Below are 24,712 nucleotides of genomic sequence, written 5' to 3'. Positions count from 1 at the left end.
GTTTAGAATAGTGTGTAATAAACTCCATTGCTGATTTAGCTAGCTCTCTTTTCCATCGAACATCTACTTCACACTAGAATGTTGGTTTAGTTTCAGTAATGGAGCTATGTTTTTCTAGTTTGCAAATTTATTAGTGTGGATCAGATCTGCGTACGTTCACTTACATTGCTGACATTCTAATGTAGATCTGAGCACACAACAAAAAAAAAAAAAAAATACTATTTGCAAATTCCATATGTCGTTACGGCGAGACAACTGGAAATAACGCGCCGGATACTCAGACCATTTGCGGCACGATCGTCATTATTGAATTGGAATGGTGCAAAACCGGGCTTTTGGCATTCGTCGTGCATTGTGGGCCCCGCGATAGTATTGGATCTATCCGGGGCTGCGACAGATCTGGAAAGGAATAACTCCGCTCACGTGGGAGCTTGTGCACGGTTACCAAGGGAAGAAAGTTGCATACACCGTATTTTCAAGTCTGAATGTATTAATGGAGGGGAGCAAGATAGTGAGTGCATAAAGATTTAAACGAGCAAGAAGCAAACGGGTGCGATCATACCAGCACTAATCCACCGGATCCCATTAGAACTCCGAAGTTAAGCGTGTTTGGGTGAGAAAGTATTAGGATGGGTGACCTCCTGGGAAGTCCTTGTGTTCCACCCCAATTTTATTAATATTTAATTTTTGATATACGATTTGCAAATTCCATATGTCGTTTCGGCGAAACAACTGGAAACAACGCGCCAGATTCTCGGACCATTTGCGGCACGACCGTCATTACTGAATGGGAACGGTGCAAAACCGGGCTTTTAGCATTCGTCGTGCATTGTGGACCCCGCGATAGTATTGCATCTATCCGGGGCTTCAGCAGATCTGGAAAGGAATAACTCCTCTCACATGGGAGCTTGTGCACAGTTACCAAGGGAGGAAAGTTGCATACACCGTTTTTTCAAGTCTGAAAGAATTATTGGAGGGGAGCAAGATAGTGAGTGCATAAAGATTTAAGCAAGCAAGAAGCAAACGGGTGCGATCATACCAGCACTAATCCACTGGATCCCATCAGAACTCAGAAGTTAAGCGTGCTTGGGCGAGAGTAGTATTAGGATGGCTGACCTCCTGGGAAATCATCGTGTTGCAACCCAATTTTATTAATATTTTATTTTTGATATATTATTTGCAAATTCCATATGTCGTTTGGGTGAGACAACTGGAAAAAACGCGCCGGATTCTTGAACCATTTGCGGCACGACTGTCATTACTGAATGGGAACGGTGCAAAACTGGGCTTTTGGCATTCGTCGTGCATTGTGGGCCCCAGGATAATATTGCATCTATCCGGGGCTGCGACAGATCTGGAAAGGAATAACTCCGCTCACGTGGATGCTTGTGCACGGTTACCAAGGGAGGAAAGTTGCATACACCATTTTTTCAAGTCTAAAAGAATTAAAGGGGGGAGCAAGATAGTGAGTTCATAAAGATTTAAGCGAGCAAGAAGCAAACGGTTGTGATCACACCAGCACTAATGCACCGGATCCCATCAGAACTCCGAAGTTAAGTGTGCTTGGTCGAGAGTAGTATTAGGATGGGTAACCTCCTGGGAAATCATCATTTTGCAACCCAATTTTATTAATATTTTATTTTCGATATATTATTTGCAAATTCCAGATGTCGTTTCGGCGAGACAACTGGAAACAACGCGCCGGATACTCGGACCATTTGCGACATGATCGTCATTACTGAATGGGAACGGTGCAAAACCGGGCTTTTGGCATTCGTCGTGCATTGTGGGCCCCGCGATAGTATCACATCTATCCGGGGTTGCGGTAGATCTGGAAAGGAATAACTCCGCTCACGTGGGATCTTGTGCACGGTTACGAAGGGAGGAAAGTTGGATACACCATTTTTTCAAGGCTGAAAGAATTAATGGAGGAGAGCAAGATAGTAAGTGCATAAAGATTTAAGCGAGCAAGAAGCAAACGGGTCCGATCATACCAGCACTAATCCACCGGATCCCATAAGAACTCCGAAGTTAAGTGTGCTTGGGCGATAGTAGTATTAGGATGGCTGACCTCCTCGGAAATCCTTGTGTTGCAACCCAATTTTATTAATATTTTATTTTTGATATACTATTTGCAAATTCCATATGCGGTTTCGGCGAGACAACAGGAAACAACGCGCCGGATACTCGGACCATTTGCGGCACGATCGTCATTATTGAATGGGAACGGTTCAAAACCGGGCTTTTGGCATTCGTCGTGCATTGTGGGCCCCGCGATAGTATTGCATCTATCCGCGGCTGTGGTAGATCTGAAAAGGAATAACTCCGCTCACGTGGGAGCTTGTGCACGGTTACCAAGGGAGGAAAGTTGCATACACCGTTTTTTCAAGTCTGAAAGTATTAATGGAGGGGAGCAAGATAGTGAGTGCATAAAGATTTAAGCGAGCAAGATGCAAACGGGTGCAATCATACCAGCACAAATCCACTGGATCCCATCAGAACTCCGAAGTTAAGCGTGCTTGGGCGAGAGTAGTATTAGGATGGCTGACCTCCTAAGAAATCCTTGTGTTGCAACCCAATTTTATTAATATTTTATTTTTGATATACTATTTGCAAATTCCATATGTCGTTTCGGCGAGACAACTGGAAACAACGCGCCGGATACTTGGACCATTTGCGGTACGATCGTAATTACTGAATTGGAACGGTGCAAAACCGGGCTTTTGGCATTCGTCGTGCATTGTGGGCCCCGCGATTGTCTTGCATCTATCCGGGGCTGTGATAGATCTGGAAAGGAATAACTCCGCTCACGTGGAAGCTTGTGCACGGTTACCAAGGGAGGAAAGTTGCATAAACCATTTTTTCAATTCTGAAAGAATTATTGGAGGGGAGCAAGATAGTGAGTGCATAATGATTTAAGTGAGCAAGAAGTAGACGGTTGCGATCATACCAGCACTAATGCACCGGAACCCATCAGAACTCCGAAGTTAAGCGTGCATGGGCGAGAGTAGTACTTGGATGTGTGACCTCCTGGGAAGTCCTCGTGTTGCACCCCAATTTTATTAATATTTTATCTTTGATATACTATTTGCAAATTCCATCTGTCGTTTCGGCGAGACAACTGGAAACAATGCGCCGGATACTCGGGCCATTGGCGGCACGATCGTCATTACTGAATGGGAACGGTGCAAAACCGGGCTTTTGGCATTCGTCGTGCATTGTCGGCCCCGCGATAGTATTGCATCTATCCGGGGCTGCGACAGATCTGGAAAGGAATAACTCCGCTCACGTGGAAGCTTGTGCATGGTTACCAAGGGAGGAAAGTTGCATACACCGTTTTTTCAAGTATGAAAGAATTAATGGGGGGATCAAGATAGTGAGTGCATAAAGATTTATGCGAGCAAGAAGCAAACGGTTGCGATCCTACCAGCACTAATGCACCGGATCCCATCAGAACTCCGAAGTTAAGTGTGCTTGGGCGAGTAGTATTAGTGATGTGTTGCTCATTGTGACACTAGCAAGTGCACTATCCGTTCAAGTAATAAAGTAGAGAGTGAAGTATCGTTCCCACGAGGATTTAGGAAACAATTACCAATACTAAATTGAGCACTTCTTATCTGATCAACAAATAAATCAAAACTCTAATGAAAGCTAAGAAATCCTAAATTAAAATCTATCTAAATCATTGGCCCAATTTCCTTCAATTCAGGTTAGAAGAGTAAGCAGTAAATGTCAATCTCAGAATTCAGCAATCTATCAATTTGGATCATTCGAATAAATCATGATTGAGCCTTGGTTTGGTGAAACCCCATGGTCATGAACAGCCTCTCTCAAGCGCATGTTCATCCTATGCATGAGTCATGGTTCTTCTATCTCTAACAAGAATCTAATCCCCATGCATGCATTTCTTCAAACACTTCTAAGGCATCAATTCAAATCTGAATTGATCACCAACTGAATTGTGCAAGTTATATCTAACCTTGCACTCAATTCAGTTCTTGAATAGTAGATCTGAATTCCTAGAGTCTCTCTCAAGCACTCTAGGAATTCCAAGCTGTAGATTAATTCACCCAATCTGAAAATTGCAGATCTGAATTCTCTTTCAAGCAATTCAGATCTTGCAATCTCAGATCTGAGAATTCAGATCTGAGTTTTGAAGGTTAGTTGGCTGAATTAATCTACAATCACACCCTTATTCAAGGAACTTCAAATACAATGCATGACCATTTGAATGAATCAAAAAGAATTAGATTGCTGAACTGAAATTTTACAAGCTGAAATACATCAAGGAAGAATGGAAACAAGGAGAAAGAAGAAAGAACATATAACTAAGAAACAGAATTCAAATCAAAAGAGAATGAAACTACAAATGATTTATTACAGAAGATCTTTGAATCACAAACTCTCAATTCGAACTCACCTTCTTCTTCTAACTTGCTTGTCTTGAACTTCCTTCAGCACTTCTTCTTCTTCTTCCTTGCGCCTAGCCTTCTTCTCTTCTCTTCTCTCAAGGTGGCCGAACCTCTAAGAGTGGGAGAGCCTTCCTCTCAAGCAATTGAACAACTTTCTCCCCTCCTAGAGGCCTCCTTATATAGTTTTTCAAGGGGGCTCTTGCCCCTTCTTGAAGCCTCTAGAATGGGGTGTATTACACCCCTCATGAACCTTCTAGAGTGCTCCCTCCTTCTCTTCAAGAAACATCTAGGAGTTGCCGCCCCTAGCTCCCTTTGGGCTGCTATTTGGGCTACAACTTAACTTGCTTTTGAGCTCATGTGGGCTACACTCTAGGCTGTTATTTGGGCTAAAAATGGGCCTTCCTTGCTGGGCCGAATTCTCCTCATAGCTAGGCTTTATTTTCTTGGGTTTTTTCAAGGAATTCACTTGCTCTTTTTGGGCCGAAGTGCTCTCTCTTGCTTCCACGACCGGGCTGGACTGAAATTGGTCTTTTTGAACCTTCTTTTCTTGCCTTTTTCCTTCCTTTTCTTGGATTGATTATCCCTGAACTTATTCTCAGCATTAAGCTAAATTAAGGCAAAAATTAATAAAACCGGCATAAAAATCCATGCTAAAGTCCTCAAAAATTATAGATAAATTGTAAGTTCATCAATTAGGATGGGTGACCTCCTGGGAAGTCCTCGTGTTGCACCCCAATTTTATTAATATTTTATCTTTGATATACTATTTGCAAATTCCATATGTCGTTTCGACGAGACAACTGGAAGCAACGCGCTGGATACTCAGACCATTTGCGGTACGATCATCATTACTGAATGAAAACGGTGCAAATCCAGGCTTTTGGCATTCGTCGTGCATTATGGGCCCCATGATAGTATTGCTTCTATCCGTGGCTGCGACAGATCTGGAAAGGAATAACTCCACTCATGTAGGAGCTTTTGCACGTTTACCAAGGAAGGAAAGTTGCATACACCATTTTTTCAAGTCTGAAAGAATTAATGGAGGGGAACAAGATAGTGAGTGCATAAAGATTTAAGCGAGCAAGAAGCGGATGGTTGCGATCATACCAGCACTAATGCACCGGATCCCATCAGAACTCCGAAGTTAAGTGTGCTTGGGCGAGAGTAGTATTAGGATGGTGACCTCTTGGGAAATCCTCGTGTTCACCCCAATTTTATTAATATTTTATTTTTGATATACTATTTACAAATTCCATATGTCGTTTCGGCGAGACAACTGGAAACAATGCGCCGGATACTCAGACCATTTGCGACACGATCGTCATTACTGAATGGGAACGGTGCAAAACCGGGCTTTTGGCATTCGTCATTTATTGTGGGCCCCGTGATAGTATTGCATCTATCCGGGGCTGCGGCAGATCTGAAAGGAATAACTTCGCTCATGTGGGAGCTTGTGCACGGTTACCAAGGGAGGAAAGTTGCATAGACCGTTTTTTCAAGTCTGAAAGTATTAATGGAGGGGAGCAAGATAGTGAGTGCATAAAGATTTAAGCGAGCAAGATGCAAACGGGTAAGATCATACCAGCACTAATCCACCGGATCCCATCAGAACTCCGAAGTTAAGCGTGCTTGGGCGAGAGTAGTATTAGGATGGCTGACCTCCTGGTAAATCCTTGTGTTGCAACCCAATTTTATTATAATTTTATTTTTGATATACTATTTGCAAATTCCATATGTCGTTTCGGCGAGACAACTGGAAACAACGCACCGGATACTCGGACCATTTGCGGTACGATCGTCATTACTGAATGGGAACGGTGCAAAACTGGGCTTTTGGCATTCGTCGTGCATTGTGGGCCCCGCGATTGTCTTGCATCTATCTGGGCTGCGACAGATCAGGAAAGAAATAACTCCGCTCACGTGGAAGCTTGTGCACGGTTACCAAGGGAGGAAAGTTGCATAAACCGTTTTTTCATGTCTGAAAGAATTATTGGAGGGGAGCAAGATAGTGAGTGCATAAAGATTTAAGCGAGCAAGAAGTAGACGGTTGCGATCATACCAGCACTAAAGCACCGGAACCCATCAGAACTCTGAAGTTAAGCGTGCAAGGGCGAGAGTAGTACTAGGATGTGTGACCTCCTGGGAAGTCCTCGTGTTGCACGCCAATTTTATTAATATTTTATCTTTGATATTCTATTTGCAAATTCCATATGTCGTTTCGGCGAGACAATTGGAAACAATGCGCCGGATACTCAGACTATTGGCGGCACGATCGTCATTACTGAATGGGAACGGTGCAAAACCAGGCTTTTGGCATTCGTCGTGCATTGTCGGCCCCGCGATAGTATTGCATCAATCCGGGGCTGCGACAGATCTGGAAAGGAATAACTCCGCTCACGTGGAAGCTTGTGCACGGTTACCAAGGAAGGAAAGTTGCATACACCATTTTTTCAAGTATGAAAGAATTAATGGGGGGGAGCAAGATAGTGAGTGCATAAAGATTTAAGCGAGCAAGAAGCAAACGGTTGCGATCATACCAGCACTAATCCACCGGATCCCATCAGAACTCCGAAGTTAAGTGTGCTTGGGCGAGTAGTATTAGGATGGGTAACCTCCTGGGAAGTCCTCGTGTTGCACCACAATTTTATTAATATTTTATCTTTGATATACTATTTGCAAATTCCATATGTCGTTTCGGCGAGATAACTGGAAGCAACGCGCCGGATACTCGGACCATTTGCGGTACGATCATCATTACTGAATGGGAACGGTGCAAAACCGTGCTTTTGGCATTCGTCGTGAATTGTGGGCCCCATGATAGTATTGCATCTATCCGTGGCTGCGGCAGATCTGGAAAGGAATAACTCCGCTCACGTGGGAGCTTTTGCACGTTTACCAAGGGAGGAAAGTTGCATACACCATTTTTTCAAATCTGAAAGAATTAATGGAGGGGAGCAAGATAGTGAATGCATAAAGATTTAAGCGAGCAAGAAGCGGATGGGTGCGATCATACCAGCACTAATGCACCGGATCCCATCAGAACTTTGAAGTTAAGTGTGCTTGGGCGAGAGTAGTACTACAATGGGTGACCTCCTGGGAACTCCTCGTGTTCACCCCAATTTTATTAATATTTTATTTTTGATATATTATTTGCAAATTCCATTTGTCGTGTCGGCGAGACAACAGGAAACAACGCGCCGGAAAATCGGACCATTTGCGGCACGATCGTCATTACTGAATGGGAACGGTGCAAAACTAGGCTTTTCGCATTCGTCGTGCATTGTGGGCCCCGCGATAGTATTGCATCTATCACAGGATGCGGCAGATCTGGAAAGGAATAACTCCGCTCACGTGGGAGCTTGTGCACGGTTACCAAGGGAGGAAAGTTGAATACACCGTATTTTCAAGTCTGAAAGTATTAATGGTAGGGAGCAAGATAGTGAGTGCATAAAGATTTAAGCGAGCAAGAAGCAAACGAGTGTGATTATACCAGCACTAATCCACCCGATCCCATCAGAACTCCGAATTTAAGCGTGTTCGGGTGAGAGTAGTATTAGGATGGGTGACCTCTTGGGAAGTCCTTGTGTTGCACCCCAATATTATTAATATTTTATTTTTGATATATTATTTGCAAATTCCATATGTCGTTTCGGCGAGACAACTGGAAACAACGCGCTGGATTGTCGGACCATTTGCGGCATGACAGTCATTACTGAATGGGAACGGTGCAAAACTGGGCTTTTGGGATTCGTCGTGCATTGTGGGCCCCGTGATAGTATTGCATCTATCCGTGGCTGCAGCAGATCTGGAAATGAATAACTCCGCTCACGTGGGAGCTTGTGCACATTTACCAAGGGAGGAAAGTTGCATACACCATTTTTTCAAGTCTTAAAGAATTAATGGAGGGGAGCAAGATAGTGAGTGCATAATGATTTAAGCGAGCAAGAAGCAATCGGGTGCGATCATACCAGCACTAATGCACCGGATCCCATCAAAACACCGAAGTTAAGTGTGCTTGGGCGAGAGTAGTATTAGGATGGGTGACCTCCAGGGAAATCTTCATGTTGCACCCCAATTTTATTAATATTTTATTTTTGATATATTATTTGCAAATTCCATATGTCATTTCGGCAAGACAACTGGAAACAAACGCGCCGGATACTCGGACCATTTGCGACACGATCGTCATTACTGAATGGGAACGGTGCAAAACCGGGCTTTTGGCATTCGTCATGCATTGTGGGCCCGCGATTGTATTGCATCTATCCATGGCTGCGGCAGATTTGGAAAGGAATAACTCCGCTCACGTGGGAGCTTGTGCACGGTTACGAAGGGAGGAAAGTTGGATACACCATTTTTTCAGTATGAAAGAATTAATGGGGGGGAGCAAGATTGGGAGTGCATAAAGATTTAAGCGAGCAAGAATCAAACTGGTGCGATCATACCAGCACTAATGCACCGGATCCCATCAGAACACCGAAGTTAAGTGTGCTTGGGCGAGAGTAGTATTAGGATGGGTGACCTCCTGGTAAATCATCGGGTTGCACCCCAATTTTATTAATATTTTATTTTTGATATACTATTTGCAAATTCCATATGTCGTTTCGGCGAGACAACTAGAAACAACGCGCCGGATACTCGGATAATTTGCGGCACGATCGTCATTAATCAATGGGAACGGTGCAAAACCGTGCTTCTGGCATTCATCGTGCATTGTGGGCCCCGCGATAGTATTGCATCTATCCGTGGCTGCGGCAGATTTGGAAAGGAATAATTCCACTCACGTTGGAGCTTGTGCACGGTTACCAAGGGAGGAAAGTTGCATACACCGCTTTTTCAAGTCTGAAAGTATTAATGGAGGGGAGCAAGATAGTGAGTGCATAAAGATTTGAGCGAGGAAGACGCGGACGGGTGCGATCATACCAGCACTAATGCACCGGATCCCATCAGAACTCCGAAGTTAACTGTGCTTGGGCGAGAGTAGTACTAGGATGGGTGACCTCCAGGGAAGTCCTCCTGTTGCACCCCAATTTTATTAATATTTTATTTTTGATATACTATTTGCAAATTCCATATGTCGTTTCGGCCTGACAAATAGAAACAACGCGCCGGATACTCAGATAATTTGCGGCACAATCGTCATTAATCAATGGGAACGGTGCAAAACCGGGCTTTTGGCATTCGTCGTGCATTGTGGGCCCCGCGATAGTATTGCATCTATCCGTGGCAGCGGCAGATTTGGAAAGCAATAACTCCACTCACGTGGGAGCTTGTGCACGGTTACCAAGGGAGGAAAGTTGCATACACCGTATTTTCAAGTCTGAATGTATTAAAGGAGGGGAGCAAGATAGTGAGTGCATAAAGATTTAAGCGAGCAAAAAGTACACGGGTGCGATTATACCAGCACTAATCCACCGGATCCCATTAGAACTCCGAAGTTAAGCGTGTGTGGGTGAGAAAGTATTAGGATGGGTGACCTCCTGGGAAGTCCTTGTGTTGCACCCCTATTTTATTAATATTTTATTTTTGATATACGATTTGCAAATTCCATAAGTCGTTTCGGCGAGACAACTGGAAACAACGCGCCGGATTCTCGCACCATTTGCGGCACGACCGTCATTACTGAATGGGAACGGTGCAAAACCGGGCTTTGGGCATTCATCGTGCATTGTGGGCCCCGCGATAGTATTGCCTCTATCCGGGGCTTCGGCAGATCTGGAAAGGAATAACACCTCTCACATGGGAGCTTGTGCATGGTTACCAAGGGAGTAAAGTTGCATACACCATTTTTTCAAGTCTGAAATAATTATTGGGGGGGAGCAAGATTGGGAGTGCATAAAGATTTAAGCGAGCAAGAATCAAACTGGTGCGATCATACCAGCACTAATGCACCGGATCCCATCAGAACACCGAAGTTAAGTGTGCTTGGGCGAGAGTAGTATTAGGATGGGTGACCTCCTGGGAAATCATCGGGTTGCACCCCAATTTTATTAATATTTTATTTTTGATATACTATTTGCAAATTCCATATGTCGTTTCGGCGAGACAACTGGAAACAACGCGCCGGATACTCGGACCTTTTGCGACACGATCGTCATTTCTGAATGGGAACGGTGCAAAACCGAGCTTTTGGCATTCGTCGTGCATTGTGGGCCCCGCGATAGTATTGCATCTATCCAGGGCAGCGGCAGATTTGGAAACTAATAACTCCGCTCACGTGGGAGCTTGTGCACGGTTACCAAGGGAGGAAACTTGCATACACCGTATTTTCAAGTCGGAATGTGTTAATGGAGGGGAGCAAGATAGAGAGTGCATAAAGATTTAAGCGAGCAAGAAGCAAACGGGTGCGATCATACCAGCACTAATCCACCGGATCCCATTAGACCTCCGAAGTTAAGCGTGTTTGGGTGAGAAAGTATTAGGATGGGTGACGTCTTGGGAAGTCCTTGTGTTGCACCCCAATTTTATTAATATTTTATTTTTGATATGCGCTTCGCAAATTCCATATGTCATTTCGGCGAGACAACTGGAAAAAACGCGCCGGATTCTCGGACCATTTGCAGCACGACCGTTATTACTGAATGGGAACTGTGCAAAACCGGGCTTTTGGCATTTGTCGTGCATTGTGGGCCTCGCGATAGTATTGCCTCTATCCAGGGCTGCGACTGATATGGAAAGGAATAACTCCGCTCACGTGGATGCTTGTGCACGGTTACCAAGGGAGGAAGGTTGCATACACCGTTTTTTCAAGTCTGAAGGAATTAATGGGGGGGAGCAAGATAATGAGTACATAAAGATTTAAGCGAGCAAGAAGCAAACGGTTGTGATCACACCAGCACTATTGCAACGGATCCCATCAGAACTCCGAAGTTAAGTGTGCTTGGTCGAGAGTAGTATTAGGATGGGTGACCTCCTGGGAAATCATCGTTTTGCAACCCAATTTTGTTAATATTTTATTTTTGATATATTATTTGCAAACAACGCGCCGGATACTCGGACCATTTGTGACACGATCGTCATTACTAAATGGGAACGGTGCAAAACTGGGCTTTTGGCATTTGTCGTGCATTGTGGGCTCCGCGATAGTAATGCCTCTATCCGGGGTTGCGGTAGATCTGGAAAGGAATAACTCCGCTCACGTGGGAGCTTGTGCATGGTAACGAAGGGAGGAAAATTGGATACACCGTTTTTTCAAAGCTGAAAGAATTAATGGAGGAGAGCAAGATAGTAAGTGCAAAAAGATTTAAGCGAGCAAGAAGCAAACGGGTCCGATCATACCCGCACTAATCCACCGGATCCCATAAGAACTCCGAAGTTAAGTGTGCTTGGTCGTGAGTAGTAGTAGGATGGGTGACCTCCTGGGAAATCATAGTTTTGCAACCCAATTTTATTAATATTTTATTTTTGATATATTATCTGCAAATTCCATATGTCGTTTCGGCGAGACAACAGGAAACAACGCGCCGGATACTCGGACCATTTGCTGTACGATCGTCATTACTGAATGGGAACGGTGCAAAACCGGGCTTTTGGCATTCGTCGTGCATTATGGACCCCGCGATGGTATTGCTTCTATCCGTGGTTGCGGAAGATCTGGAAAAGAATAACTCCGCTCATGTGGGAGCTTGTGCACCTTTACCAATGGAGGGATGTTGCATACACCGTATTTTCAAGTCTGAAAGAATTAATGGAGGGGAGCAAGATAGTGAGTGCATAATGATTTAAGCGAAAAAGAAGCAAACTGTTGCAATCATACCAGCACTAATCCACCGGATCTTATCAGAACTCCGAAGTTAAGTGTGCTTGGGCGAGAGTAGTATTAGGATGGCTGACCTCCGGGGAAATGCTTGTGTTGCAACCCAATTTTATTAATATTTTATTTTTGATATACTATTTGCAAATTCCATATGTCGTTTCGGCAAGACAACTGAAAACAACGCGCCGGATACTCGGACCATTTGCGGTAGGATCGTCATTACTGAATGGGAACGGTGCAAAACCGGGCTTTTCGCATTCGTCGTGCATTGTCGGTCCCGCGATAGTATTGCATCTATCCGGGGCTGTGACAGATCTAGAAAGGAATAACTCCGCTCACGTGGAAGCTTGTGCATGGTTACCAAGAGAGGAAAGTTGCATACACCATTTTTTCAAGTATGAAAGAATTAATGCGGGGGAGCAAGATAGTGAGTGCATACGAGCACTAATGCACCGGATCCCATCAGAACTCCGAAGTTAAGTGTGCTTGGGCGAGTAGTATTAGGATGGTTGACCTCCTGGGAAGTCCTCGTGTTGCACCCCAATTTTATTAATATTTTATCTTTGATATACTATTTGCAAATTCCATATGTCGTTTCGGTGAGACAACTGGAAGCAACGCGCTGTGTACTCAATCATTTGCAGTACGATCATCATTACTGAATGAAAATAGTGCAAAACCAGGCTTTTGGCATTCGTCGTGCATTATGGGCCCCACGATAGTATTGCTTCTATCCGTGGCTGCAGCAGATCTGGAAATGAATAACTCCGCTCACGTGGGAGCTTGTGCACATTTACCAATGGAGGAAATTGAATACACCGTATTTGCAAGTCTGAAAGTATTAATGGAGGGGAGCAAGATAGTGAGTGCATAAAGATTTAAGCGAGCAAGAAGCAAACGGGTGCGATCATACCAGCACTAATCCACCCGATCCCATCAGAACTCCGAAGTTAAGTGTGCTTGGGCGAGAGTAGTATTAGGATGGGTGACCTCCAGGGAAATCTTCATGTTGCACCCCAATTTTATTAATATTTTATTTTTGATATATTATTTGCAAATTCCATATGTCATTTCGGCGAGACAACTGGAAACAAACGCGTCGGATACTCGGTCAATTTGCGACACAATCGTCATTACTGAATGGGAACGGTGCAAAACCGGGCTTTTCGCATTCGTCGTGCATTGTGGGCCCCGCGATTGTATTGCATCTATCCATGGCTGCGGCAGATTTGGAAAGGAATAACTCCGCTCACGTGGGAGCTTGTGCACGGTTACGAAGGGATGAAAGTTGGATACACCATTTTTTCAGTATGAAAGAATTAATGGAGGGGAGCAAGATAGTGAGTGCATAAAGATTTAAGCGAGCAAGAAGCAAACGGGTCCGATCATACCAGCACTAATCCACCGGATCCCATCAGAACTCTGAAGTTAAGTGTGCTTGGGCGAGAGTAGTACTAGGATGGGTGACCTCAAGGGAAGTCCTCCTGTTGCACCCCAATTTTATTAATATTTTATTTTTGATATACTATTTGCAAATTCCATATGTCGTTTCGGCGAGACAACTAGAAACAACGCGCCGGATACTCAGATAATTTGCGGCACGATCGTCATAAATCAATGGGAACGGTGCAAAACCGGGCTTTTGGCATTCATCGTGCATTGTGTGCCCCGCGATAGTATTGAATCTATCCGTGGCTGCGGCAGATTTGGAAAGGAATAATTCCGCTCACGTGGGAGCTTGTGCACGGTTACCAAGGGAGGAAAGTTGCATACACCGTTTTTTCAAGTCTGAAAGAATTAATGGAGGGGAGCAAGATAGTGAGTGCATAAAGATTTAAACGAGGAAGAAGCGAACGGGTGCGATCATACCAGCACTAATGCACCGGATCCCATCAGAACTCCGAAGTTAAGTGTGCTTGGGCGAGAGTAGTACTAGGATGGGTGACCTCCAAAGAAGTCCTCCTGTTGCACCCCAATTTTATTAATATTTTATCTTTGATATACTATTTGAAAATTCCATATGTCGTTTCGGCGAGACAACTGGAAACAACGTGCCGGATACTCGGACCATTTGCGGTACGATCGTCATTACTGAATGGGAACGGTGCAAAACCGGGCTTTTGGCATTCGTCGTGCATTGTGGGCCCCGCAATAGTATTGCATCTATCCGGGGCTGCGGCAGATCTGGAAAGGAATAACTCCGCTCACGTGGAAGCTTGTGCACGGTTACCAAGGGAGGAAAGTTGCATACACCGTATTTTCAAGTCTGAATGTATTAATGGAGGGGAGCAAGATAGTGAGTGCATAAAGATTTAAGCGAGCAAGAAGCAAAAGGGTGCGATTATACCAGGACTAATCCACCGGATCCCATTAGAACTCCGAAGTTAAGCGTGTTTGGGTGAGAAAGTATTAGGATGGGTGACCTCCTGGGAAGTCCTTGTGTTGCACCCTAATTTTATTAATATTTTATTTTTGATATACGATTTGCAAATTCCATAAGTCGTTTCGGCGAGACAACTGGAAACAACGCGCCGGATTCTCGCACCATTTGCGGCACGACCGTCATTACTGAATGGGAACGGTGCAAAACCGGGCTTTTGGCATTCGTCATGCATTGTTGGCCCCGTGATAGTATTGCATCTATCCGGGGCTTCGGCAGATCTGGAAAGGAATAACACCTCTCACATGGGAGCTTGTGCACGGTTACTAAGGGAGTAAAGTTGCATACACCGTTTTTTCATGTCTGAAAGAATTATTGGGGGGGAGCAAGATTGGGAGTGCATAAAGATTTAAGCGAGCAAGAAGCAAACTGGTGCGATCATACCAGCACTAATGCACGGGATCCCATCAGAACACCGAAGTTAAGTGTGCTTGGGCGAGAGTAGTATTAGGATGGGTGACTTCCTGGGAAATCATCGTGTTGCACCCCAATTTTATTAATATTTTATTTTTGATATACTATTTGCAAATTCCATATGTCGTTTCGGCGACACAACTGGAAACAACGCGTCGGATACTCGGACCTTTTGCGACACGATCGTCATTTCTGAATGGGAACGGTGCAAAACCAAGCTTTTGGCATTCGTCGTGCATTGTGGGCCCCGCGATAGTATTGCATCTATCCAGGGCAGCGGCAGATCTGGAAACTAATAACTCCGCTCACGTGGGAGCTTGTGCACGGTTACCAAGGGAGGAAACATGCATACACCGTATTTTCAAGTCTGAATGTGTTAATGGAGGGGAGCAAGATAGAGAGTGCATAAAGATTTAAGCGAGCAAGAAGCAAACGGGTGCGATCATACCAGCACTAATCCATCGGATCCCATTAGACCTCCGAAGTTAAGTGTGTTTGGGTGAGAAAGTATTAGGATGGGTGACCTCCTGGGAAGTCCTTGTGTTGCACCCCAATTTTATTAATATTTTATTTTTGATATACGCTTTGCAAATTCCATATGTCATTTCGGCGAGACAACTGGAAACAACGCGCCGGATTCTCGGACCATTTGCGGCACGACGGTCATTACTGAATGGGAACGGTGCAAAACCGGGCTTTTGGCATTCGTCGTGGATTGTTGGCCCCACGATAGTAGTGCATCTATCCGGGCTTCGGCAGATCTAGAAAGGAATAACTCCTCTCACATGGGAGCTTGTGCACGGTTACCAAGGTTGGAAAGTTGCATACACCGTTTTTTCAAGTCTGAAAGAATTATTGGAGGGGAGCAAGATAGTGAGTGCATAAAGATTTAAGCAAGCAAGAAGCAAACGGGTGCGATCATACCAGCACTAATGCACCGGATCCCATCAGAACACCGAAGTTAAGTGTGCTTGGGCGAGAGTAGTATTAGGATGGGTGACCTCCTGGGAAATCATCGGGTTGCACCCCAATTTTATTAATATTTTATTTTTGATATACTATTTGCAAATTCCATATGTCGTTTCGGCGAGACAACTGGAAACAACGCGCCGGATACTCGGACCTTTTGCGACACGATCGTCATTTCTGAATGGGAATGGTGCAAAACCGAGCTTTTGGCATTCGTCGTGCATTGTGGGCCCCGCGATAGTATTGCATCTATCCAGGGCAGCGGCAGATTTGGAAACTAATAACTCCGCTCACGTGGGAGCTTGTGCACGGTTACCAAGGGAGGAAACTTGCATACACCGTATTTTCAAGTCGGAATGTGTTAATGGAGGGGAGCAAGATAGAGAGTGCATAAAGATTTAAGCGAGCAAGAAGCAAACGGGTGCGATCATACCAGCACTAATCCACCGGATCCCATTAGACCTCCGAAGTTAAGCGTGTTTGGGTGAGAAAGTATTAGGATGGGTGATGTCTTGGGAAGTCCTTGTGTTGCACCCCAATTTTATTAATATTTTATTTTTGATATGCGCTTCGCAAATTCCATATGTCATTTCGGCGAGACAACTGGAAAAAATGCGCCGGATTCTCGGACCATTTGCAGCACGACCGTTATTACTGAATGGGAACTGTGCAAAACCGGGCTTTTGGCATTTGTCGTGCATTGTGGGCCTCGCGATAGTATTGCCTCTATCCAGGGCTGCGACAGATATGGAAAGGAATAACTCCGCTCACGTGGATGCTTGTGCACGGTTACCAAGGGAGGAAGGTTGCATACACCGTTTTTTCAAGTCTGAAGGAATTAATGGGGGGGAGCAAGATAATGAGTACATAAAGATTTAAGCGAGCAAGAAGCAAACGGTTGTGATCACACCAGCACTATTGCACCGGATCCCATCAGAACTCCGAAGTTAAGTGTGCTTGGTCGAGAGTAGTATTAGGATGGGTGACCTCCTGGGAAATCATCGTTTTGCAACCCAATTTTGTTAATATTTTATTTTTGATATATTATTTGCAAATTCCATATGTCGTTTCGGCGAGACAACTGGAAACAACGCGCCGGATACTCGGACCATTTGTGACACGATCGTCATTACTAAATGGGAACGGTGCAAAACTGGGCTTTTGGCATTTGTCGTGCATTGTGGGCTCCGCGATAGTAATGCCTCTATCCGGGGTTGCGGTAGATCTGGAAAGGAATAACTCCGCTCACGTGGGAGCTTGTGCATGGTTACGAAGGGAGGAAAATTGGATACACCGTTTTTTCAAAGCTGAAAGAATTAATGGAGGAGAGCAAGATAGTAAGTGCAAAAAGATTTAAGCGAGCAAGAAGCAAACGGGTCCGATCATACCCGCACTAATCCACCGGATCCCATAAGAACTCCGAAGTTAAGTGTGCTTGGTCGTGAGTAGTAGTAGGATGGGTGACCTCTTGGGAAATCATAGTTTTGCAACCCAATTTTATTAATATTTTATTTTTGATATATTATCTGCAAATTCCATATGTCGTTTCGGCGAGACAACAGGAAAAAACGCGCCGGATACTCGGACCAATTGCTGTACGATCGTCATTACTGAATGGGAACGGTGCAAAACCGGGCTTTTGGCATTCGTCGTGCATTATGGGCCCCGCGATAGTATTGCATCTATCCATGGTTGCGGCAGATCTGGAAAGGAATAACACCGCTCACGTGGGAGCTTGTGCACGTTTACCAATGGAGGGAAGTTGCATACACCGTTTTTTCAAGTTTGAAAGAATTAATGGAGGGGAGCAAGATAGTGAGTGCATAACGATTTAAGCGAAATAGAAGCAAACAGTTGCAATCATACCATCACTAATCCACCGGATCCCATCAGAACTCCGAAGTTAAGCGTGCTTGGGCGAGAGTAGTATTAGGATGGCTGACCTCCGGGGAAATCCTTGTGTTGCAACCCAATTTTATTAATATTTTATTTTTGATATACTATTTGCAAATTCCATATGTCATTTCGGCAAGACAACTGAAAACAACGCGTCGGATACTCGGACCATTTGCGGTAGGATCGTCATTACTGAATCGGAATGGGCCAAAACCAGGCTTTTGGCATTCGTCGCGCATTGTGGGCCCCTTGATTGTATTGCATCTATCCGTGGCTGCGGCAGATCTGGAAAGGAATAACTCTGCTCATGTGGGAGCTTGTACACGGTTACCAAGAGAGGAAAGTTGCATACACCATTTTTTCAAGTCTGAAAGTATTAATGGAGGGGAGCAAGATAGTCAGTGCAAAAAGATTTAAGCGAGCAAGATGCAAATGGGTGCGATCATACCAGCACTAATCCACCGGATCCCATAAGAACTCCGAAGTTAAGCGTGCTTGGGCGAGAGTAGTATTAGGATGGGTGACCTCCTGGGAAATCCTTGTGTTGCAACCCAAATTTATTAATATTTTTCTTTTGATATATTATTTGCAAATTCCATATGTCGTTTCGGCGAGACAACTGGAAACAACGCGCAGGATACTCGGACCATTTGCGGTACGATCATCATTACTGAATGGGAACGGTGCAAAACTGGGCTTTTGGCATTCGTCGTGCATTGTGGGCCCCGCAATAGTATTGCATCTATCCGGGGCTGCGGCAGATCTGGAAAGAAATAACTCCGCTCACGTGGAAGCTTGTGCACGGTTACCAAGGGAGGAAAGTTGCATACACCGTATTTTCAAGTCTGAATGTATTAATGGAGGGGAGCAAGATAGTGAGTGCATAAAGATTTAAGCGAGCAAGAAGTAGACGGTTGCGATCATACCAGCAGTAATGCACCGGAACTCATCAGAACTCCGAAGTTAACCGTGCATGGGCGAGAGTAGTACAAGGATGTGTGACCTCCTGGGAAGTCCTCGTGTGGCACCCCAATTTTATTAATATTTTATCTTTAATATACTATTTGCAAATTCCATATGTCGTTTCGGCGAGACAACTGGAAACAATGCGCCGGATACTCGGGCCATTGGCGGCACGATTGTCATTACTGAATGGGAACGGTGCAAAACTGGGCTTTTCGCATTCATCGTGCATTGTCGGTCCCGCGATAGTATTGCATCTATCCGGGGCTGCGACAGATCTGGAAAGGAATAACTCCGCTCACGTGGAAGCTTGTTCATGGTTACCAAGGGAGGAAAGTTGCATACACCATTTTTTCAAGTATGAAAGAATTAATGGGGGGGAGCAAGATAGTGAGTGCATAAAGATTTATGCGAGCAAAAAGCAAACGGTTGCGATCATACCAGCACTAATGCTCCGGATCCCATCAGAACTCCGAAGTTAAGTGTGCTTGGGCGAGTAGTATTAGGATGGGTGACCTCCTGTGAAGTCCTCGTGTTGCACCCCAATTTTATTAATATTTTATCTTTGATATACTATTTGCAAATTCCATATGTCGTTTCGGCGAGACAACTGGAAGCAACGCGCTGGATACTCAATCATTTGCAGTACGATCATCATTAGTGAATGAAAACATTGCAAAACCAGGCTTTTGGCATTCGTTGTGCATTATGGGCCCCACGATAGTATTGCTTCTATCCGTGGCTGCGGCAGATCTGGAAAGGAATAACTCCACTCACGTGGGAGCTTTTGCACGTTTACCAAGGAAGGAAAGTTGCATACACCATTTTTTCAAGTCTGAAAGAATTAATGGAGGGGAGCAAGATAGTGAGTGCATAAAGATTTAAGCGAGCAAGAAGTGGAAGGGTGCGATAATACCAGCACTAATGCACCGGATCCCATCAGAACTCCGAAGTTAAGTGTGCTTGGGCGAGAGTAGTATTAGGATGGGTGACCTCCTGGGAAATCCTCGTGTTCACCCCAATTTTATTATTATTTTACTTTTTATATACTATTTGCAAATTCCATATGTCATTTCGGCGAGACAACTGGAAACAACGTGCCAGATAATCGGACCATTTGCGGCACGATCGTCATTTCTGAATGGGAACGGTGCAAAACCGGGCTTTTGGCATTCGTCGTGCACTGTGGGCCCCGCGATAGTATTGCATCTATCCGGGGCTGTGGCAGATCTGGAAAGGAATAACTCCGCTCACGTGGGAGCTTGTGCACGGTTACCAAGGGAGGAAAGTTGCATAGACCGTTTTTTCAAGTCTGAAAGTATTAATGGAGGGGAGCAAGATAGTGAGTGGATAAAGATTTAAGCGAGCAAGATGCAAACGGGTGCGATCATACCAGCACTAATCCACCGGATCCCATCAGAACTCCAAAGTTAAGCGTGCTTGGGCGAGAGTAGTATTAGGATGGCTGACCTCCTGGGAAATCCTTGTGTTGCAACCCAATTTTATTAATATTTTATTTTTGATATACTATTTGCAAATTCCATATGCCGTTTCGGCGAGACAACTGGAAACAACGCGCCGGATACTCAGACCATTTGTGGTACGATCGTCATTACTGAATGGGAACGGTGCAAAACCAGACTTTTGGCATTCGTCGTGCATTGTGGTCCCCGCGATTGTCTTGCATCTATCTGGGGCTGCGACAGATCTGGAAAGGAATAACTCTGCTCACGTGGAAGCTTGTGCACGGATACCAAGGGAGGAAAGTTGCATAAACCATTTTTGCAAGTCTGAAAGAATTATTGGAGGGGAGCAAGATAGAGAGTGCATAAAGATTTAAGCGAGCAAGAAGTAGACGGTTGCGATCATACCAGCACTAATGCACCGGAACCCATCAGAACTCTGAAGTTAAGTGATGAACTTACAATTTATCTATAATTTTTGAGGACTTTAGCATGTATTTTTTTGCCGGTTTTATTAATTTTTGCCTTAATTTAGCTTAATGCTAAGAATAGGTTCAGGGATAATCAATCCAAGAAAAGGAAGGAAAAAGGCAAGAAAAGAAGGTTCAAAAAGACCAATTTCAGTCCAGCCCGGTCGTGGAAGCAAGAGAGAGCACTTCGGCCCAAAAAGAGCAAGTGAATTCCTTGAGAAAACCCAAGAAAATAAAGCCTAGCTATGAGGAGAATTCGGGCCAGCGAAGAAGGCCCATTTTTAGCCCAAATAACAGCCTAGAGTGTAGCCCACATGAGTACAAAAGCAAGCTAAGTTGTAGCCCAAATAGCAGACCAAAGGGAGTTAGGGGCGGCAACTTCTAGGAGTTTCTTGAAGAGAAGGAGGGAGCACTCTAGAAAGTTCATGAGGGGTGTAATACACCCCATTCTAGAGGCTTCAAGAAGGGGCAAGAGCCCCTTTGAAAAACTATATAAGGAGGCCTCTAGGAGGGGAGAAAGTGTTCAATTGCTTAAGAGGAAGGCTCTCCCACTCTTAGAGGTTCGGCCACCTTGAGAGAAGAGAAGAGAAGAAGGCTAGGCGCAAGGAAGAAGAAGAAGAAGGGCTGAAGGAAGTTCAAGACAAGCAAGCTAGAAGAAGAAGGTGAGTTCGAATTGAGAGTTTGTGATTCAAAAATCTTTTGTAATAAATCATTTGTAGTTTCATTCTCTTTTGATTTGAATTCAGTTTCTTAGTTATATGTTCTTTCTTCTTTCTCCTTGTTTCCATTCTTCCTTGATGTATTTCAGTTTGTAAAATTTCAGTTCAGCAATCTAATTCTTTTTTATTCATTCAAATGGTCATGCATTGTATTTGAAGTTTCTTGAATAAGGGTGTGATTGTAGATTAATTCGGCCACTAACCTTCAAAATTCAGATCTGAATTCTCAAATCTGAGATTGCAAGATTTGAATTGCTTGAAAGAGAATTCAAGCCACACATCATGTTTTTGGCGCCGTTGCCGGGGATTTATAGAAGCAATATTAGGAAACATTGAGCATTCTTAATCTGATCTCATTCAGCATTGTATTCATAGTTGGGTTAATTTGCTAACTTTTTCATTTCAGCTTGGACTGCAACTGCTGTACTACTGTAGTTATGTTTCTTCTTTCTTAAGTAGATTACTTTCTTTTTTTGATTTCAGTTTCATTTTAATAAAGGCATATTTGATTTCTATTCAATCTTGGTGTTGTTCCCTTCAAAAAGAAAAAAAAAAAGAAAAAATTCACATAAACATGAGTGTTGCAGATCTGAGTTGCATTCGGCACTCAGATCAGCAGATTTCATATCTGCAGCACTCAGCCGAAAAGAGTTGCTTGTGTTTCAGACTTTATTTTTTTTTCTTTCTTTCATTACAAAAAGAAAAAAAAAACAAATGAAAAAAAAAATGGGGAGATCTTTTAAACAACAAGAGGAGCAATTGAGAATTCGGATCAGAATTCAGATTTGAATTCAGATCTGAATTCTGCTATTGCAGATCTGCAACAGTTCAGATCTGAGTTCCTCTGAACTCAGACCTGAACTGATGCAATTTTGAGGGGAATTGGGTGTCATCACCACCCCAATTCACCCTAGGGCACTTCTGCTATTCCCCAAAAACAATTTGGTAGCAATAACTGAAGGTAAGGCAATTGAGATTTCATATCCGAACTCAGACTTGAGTTCAGACCTGAACTCTGCTATAGCAGAACTGCAATACTCAGAAAAAAAAAAAAAAAATCTGTTCTCAGCCCTTTATTATTCTTTTCTTTCATTGCAAAAAGAAAAAAAAATATATTTAGATAGTGAAAAAAAAAAAGAGAGAAAGAACCATGGAAACCAAAGATTCGGATCAGAACTCAGATCTGAGTTCAGATCTGAGTTCTCTTGAACTCAGACCTGAACTGATGTAAATTTAAAGGATAATTGGGGGTTATCATCACCCCAATACACCCTACAAAAAAATCTGCTATCTCCCAAAAACAATTGGATAGTCATGGTTGAAGAAATTTGGATATGCAATCACCTAGATCTGAACTGGGGTTGTGAACAGAGCAGGATACAGGGCATACTTTGCTGTATTAAATAACTTGTACTCCAACCTATCTGAGCTGATTTGGTTGAAGAAAAGTATATTTAATCTGATAATTTTTTATGCCTCAAGAGATTTCATGCAAAGTGGCACTTCCACACCATTTTTCTATTAGAGTTCAGACCTATAGCAGGTCTACGATAGCAAACCTGCTACAGCAAGACTGAACCAGGGCAGGTTTTGAATAGGTTTGTATTACAATTAACATTACTAAATTGGCATTGTGAATTGTCCTGGGCTGATCTTTGAAATTTTTTTTCAAGTTAGATAGCTCTGATTTCAGCTGTGCATGAATAGAAAGTCTAGCAGATCTGAATGGGTGTGTGCAGCCGTGTGTACTACATTCCAATAAGTGTATACTCCATCAAGGGCTACATTGATGGAGCCATGTTTCTTCTCTTGATACTTGACTGTTCCATCCTTAGTTTCAGTTTTAATGTAGCTTATGCAAATCAAATTTCTCTTCTTCTTTTGGTTTTAAAAAAAATAAAAATAAAAATAAATAAATAAATAAATCTCAAAATGAGTTCAGATCTGAATTGCATTCATCAATCAGACCTGCACTCATCCAAAAAGATTTTGGTTGCATTGCTGCATTTTGTTTTAGTTTTCTTCCTTTAAAAAAAAAAAATCAAATAACTTTGGTAGTGTGCTGATTTCAAGAACTCTTAGACTTCTAGGCTAGTTTCAATCTTGTAAATCACTTGTTTATCACTTGCATATGAGATTTCAAGAGATATTTATATTGGCTTTTGATCTTGTTTTTTTTTTTTATTTATTTATTTTTTTTTGTTAGATAAAATTCAAACTTCTTGGCCTTGTAAGTTTCTGTTGTGTATTACAGACTGGTTAAATTATTTACATTGTTTGGAATTGTGTATAGTAGTCTTTTATTATTTGGTTTAAATTATTTTTAGTTAGAACAAAGCTACTGATCTCCTCTTCTAGTTTGCAAGTGATTTCTAGCAAAAGAAGTTTTCCACCGACAACATATTGCAGAATTTAAGAATGATCTTCAGGGAAGTCCTCTGAAAACCTCCTATTACTTGATGATGCTCTTGCTAGTTTTATTGTTACTGCCTAACACTATGAACATTGAGGACAATGTTCATCTTAAGTGTGGGGGAGTGAGCCCGAGGCTAGGGTATGAGGGCTGAAACCATGCACCCTAACACACATATGCAGGCAATGACATAACCCAAAAAAGACTGGAACCCCTCAAGTTCATTACTATTTATTTGATGATTTTTTTTAAGAAGGAATTCAATGAGTTGAGGGAGACTGATGTACTTGTTAAGTTTTTATTCTTGTGAATGACCCAATTTGATATATGCATGAGAAAAGGGGAGCTGAATATGCCTTTCAGCATGACTAGCCCTAACTTCCTTCATGTGTATGGAAGCCCTTGATTTCATTGTTAATGGTCAAGAAAGCTAAGTGCACATCTGAAGTGTTGATTCTTGAGGTTCAATAATTGCAAAGAAGAAAAGCTAAGTGACTAGTGTGAGATGGAGCATAAGATGCACTCACACCAAAAAAAAAAAAAAAGAAAAGTAAAAGAGAGAGAAAAGTGTGTGAGATGGAGCATAAAATGCACTCACACCGAAAAAAAAAAAAAAAAAAAAAAAAAAAGAAGAAAAGGGTGAGATGGAGCATAAGATGCACTCACCCTTAGAAATAAGTAATTGTGGTGACAACCGAGGTTCAAAGAGGCACTCTAAAGTTGAACACTCATTGAGATTTAGTTACAGATGTGAAACTTAGTGAAATTTGATTATTAACCTTGACAATTAAGGAGCT

The 24,712-nt window shown here is 43.3% G+C and overlaps 5 non-coding genes and 33 pseudogenes across 5 annotated transcripts; all 38 read left to right on the top strand.

Annotated features, from left to right (window-relative positions):
- The first annotated feature begins 548 nt into the window (after window positions 1-548).
- On the top strand, window positions 549-666 carry LOC148856175 (5S ribosomal RNA; annotated as a pseudogene).
- A 359-nt stretch (window positions 667-1,025) lies between these two features.
- LOC148856174 (5S ribosomal RNA) lies at window positions 1,026-1,144 on the top strand (annotated as a pseudogene).
- A 358-nt stretch (window positions 1,145-1,502) lies between these two features.
- LOC148856173 (5S ribosomal RNA) lies at window positions 1,503-1,621 on the top strand (annotated as a pseudogene).
- A 359-nt stretch (window positions 1,622-1,980) lies between these two features.
- LOC148856172 (5S ribosomal RNA) lies at window positions 1,981-2,099 on the top strand (annotated as a pseudogene).
- A 359-nt stretch (window positions 2,100-2,458) lies between these two features.
- Window positions 2,459-2,577, top strand: LOC148856171 (5S ribosomal RNA; annotated as a pseudogene).
- A 359-nt stretch (window positions 2,578-2,936) lies between these two features.
- On the top strand, window positions 2,937-3,055 carry LOC148856170 (5S ribosomal RNA). The gene has a single exon (XR_016098101.1). It is a non-coding gene; the product is annotated as a 5S ribosomal RNA (ribosomal RNA).
- Window positions 3,056-5,505: 2,450 nt separating this feature from the next.
- On the top strand, window positions 5,506-5,622 carry LOC148856169 (5S ribosomal RNA; annotated as a pseudogene).
- Window positions 5,623-5,980: 358 nt separating this feature from the next.
- On the top strand, window positions 5,981-6,099 carry LOC148856168 (5S ribosomal RNA; annotated as a pseudogene).
- A 358-nt stretch (window positions 6,100-6,457) lies between these two features.
- LOC148856167 (5S ribosomal RNA) lies at window positions 6,458-6,576 on the top strand (annotated as a pseudogene).
- Window positions 6,577-6,935: 359 nt separating this feature from the next.
- LOC148856166 (5S ribosomal RNA) lies at window positions 6,936-7,052 on the top strand (annotated as a pseudogene).
- Window positions 7,053-7,411: 359 nt separating this feature from the next.
- On the top strand, window positions 7,412-7,529 carry LOC148856165 (5S ribosomal RNA; annotated as a pseudogene).
- A 359-nt stretch (window positions 7,530-7,888) lies between these two features.
- Window positions 7,889-8,007, top strand: LOC148856164 (5S ribosomal RNA; annotated as a pseudogene).
- Window positions 8,008-8,366: 359 nt separating this feature from the next.
- On the top strand, window positions 8,367-8,485 carry LOC148856163 (5S ribosomal RNA; annotated as a pseudogene).
- Window positions 8,486-8,843: 358 nt separating this feature from the next.
- LOC148856162 (5S ribosomal RNA) lies at window positions 8,844-8,962 on the top strand (annotated as a pseudogene).
- Window positions 8,963-9,321: 359 nt separating this feature from the next.
- Window positions 9,322-9,440, top strand: LOC148856161 (5S ribosomal RNA). The gene has a single exon (XR_016097922.1). It is a non-coding gene; the product is annotated as a 5S ribosomal RNA (ribosomal RNA).
- Window positions 9,441-9,799: 359 nt separating this feature from the next.
- On the top strand, window positions 9,800-9,917 carry LOC148856160 (5S ribosomal RNA; annotated as a pseudogene).
- A 359-nt stretch (window positions 9,918-10,276) lies between these two features.
- LOC148856159 (5S ribosomal RNA) lies at window positions 10,277-10,395 on the top strand (annotated as a pseudogene).
- A 359-nt stretch (window positions 10,396-10,754) lies between these two features.
- LOC148856158 (5S ribosomal RNA) lies at window positions 10,755-10,872 on the top strand (annotated as a pseudogene).
- Window positions 10,873-11,231: 359 nt separating this feature from the next.
- Window positions 11,232-11,350, top strand: LOC148856157 (5S ribosomal RNA; annotated as a pseudogene).
- A 326-nt stretch (window positions 11,351-11,676) lies between these two features.
- On the top strand, window positions 11,677-11,795 carry LOC148856156 (5S ribosomal RNA; annotated as a pseudogene).
- A 359-nt stretch (window positions 11,796-12,154) lies between these two features.
- LOC148856155 (5S ribosomal RNA) lies at window positions 12,155-12,273 on the top strand (annotated as a pseudogene).
- A 324-nt stretch (window positions 12,274-12,597) lies between these two features.
- LOC148856154 (5S ribosomal RNA) lies at window positions 12,598-12,710 on the top strand (annotated as a pseudogene).
- Window positions 12,711-13,067: 357 nt separating this feature from the next.
- Window positions 13,068-13,186, top strand: LOC148856153 (5S ribosomal RNA; annotated as a pseudogene).
- Window positions 13,187-13,545: 359 nt separating this feature from the next.
- LOC148856152 (5S ribosomal RNA) lies at window positions 13,546-13,664 on the top strand (annotated as a pseudogene).
- Window positions 13,665-14,023: 359 nt separating this feature from the next.
- On the top strand, window positions 14,024-14,142 carry LOC148856151 (5S ribosomal RNA). Its single transcript, XR_016098075.1, has one exon. It is a non-coding gene; the product is annotated as a 5S ribosomal RNA (ribosomal RNA).
- Window positions 14,143-14,501: 359 nt separating this feature from the next.
- Window positions 14,502-14,619, top strand: LOC148856150 (5S ribosomal RNA; annotated as a pseudogene).
- A 359-nt stretch (window positions 14,620-14,978) lies between these two features.
- On the top strand, window positions 14,979-15,097 carry LOC148856149 (5S ribosomal RNA; annotated as a pseudogene).
- A 359-nt stretch (window positions 15,098-15,456) lies between these two features.
- On the top strand, window positions 15,457-15,574 carry LOC148856148 (5S ribosomal RNA; annotated as a pseudogene).
- Window positions 15,575-15,932: 358 nt separating this feature from the next.
- LOC148856147 (5S ribosomal RNA) lies at window positions 15,933-16,051 on the top strand. The gene has a single exon (XR_016098122.1). It is a non-coding gene; the product is annotated as a 5S ribosomal RNA (ribosomal RNA).
- A 359-nt stretch (window positions 16,052-16,410) lies between these two features.
- Window positions 16,411-16,528, top strand: LOC148856146 (5S ribosomal RNA; annotated as a pseudogene).
- A 359-nt stretch (window positions 16,529-16,887) lies between these two features.
- LOC148856145 (5S ribosomal RNA) lies at window positions 16,888-17,006 on the top strand (annotated as a pseudogene).
- A 359-nt stretch (window positions 17,007-17,365) lies between these two features.
- LOC148856144 (5S ribosomal RNA) lies at window positions 17,366-17,484 on the top strand (annotated as a pseudogene).
- Window positions 17,485-17,843: 359 nt separating this feature from the next.
- On the top strand, window positions 17,844-17,962 carry LOC148856143 (5S ribosomal RNA; annotated as a pseudogene).
- Window positions 17,963-18,321: 359 nt separating this feature from the next.
- On the top strand, window positions 18,322-18,440 carry LOC148856142 (5S ribosomal RNA). Its single transcript, XR_016097609.1, has one exon. It is a non-coding gene; the product is annotated as a 5S ribosomal RNA (ribosomal RNA).
- Window positions 18,441-18,799: 359 nt separating this feature from the next.
- Window positions 18,800-18,918, top strand: LOC148856141 (5S ribosomal RNA; annotated as a pseudogene).
- A 359-nt stretch (window positions 18,919-19,277) lies between these two features.
- On the top strand, window positions 19,278-19,394 carry LOC148856140 (5S ribosomal RNA; annotated as a pseudogene).
- Window positions 19,395-19,752: 358 nt separating this feature from the next.
- LOC148856139 (5S ribosomal RNA) lies at window positions 19,753-19,870 on the top strand (annotated as a pseudogene).
- A 359-nt stretch (window positions 19,871-20,229) lies between these two features.
- LOC148856138 (5S ribosomal RNA) lies at window positions 20,230-20,348 on the top strand (annotated as a pseudogene).
- Window positions 20,349-24,712: the final 4,364 nt, after the last annotated feature.

This window comes from Nelumbo lutea, chromosome 4 (assembly GCF_056320005.1).
Source record: "Nelumbo lutea isolate HS-2025 chromosome 4, American lotus-T2T, whole genome shotgun sequence".
NCBI lineage: Eukaryota > Viridiplantae > Streptophyta > Magnoliopsida > Proteales > Nelumbonaceae > Nelumbo > Nelumbo lutea.
This window is presented reverse-complemented; position numbering and strand designations above follow the sequence as displayed.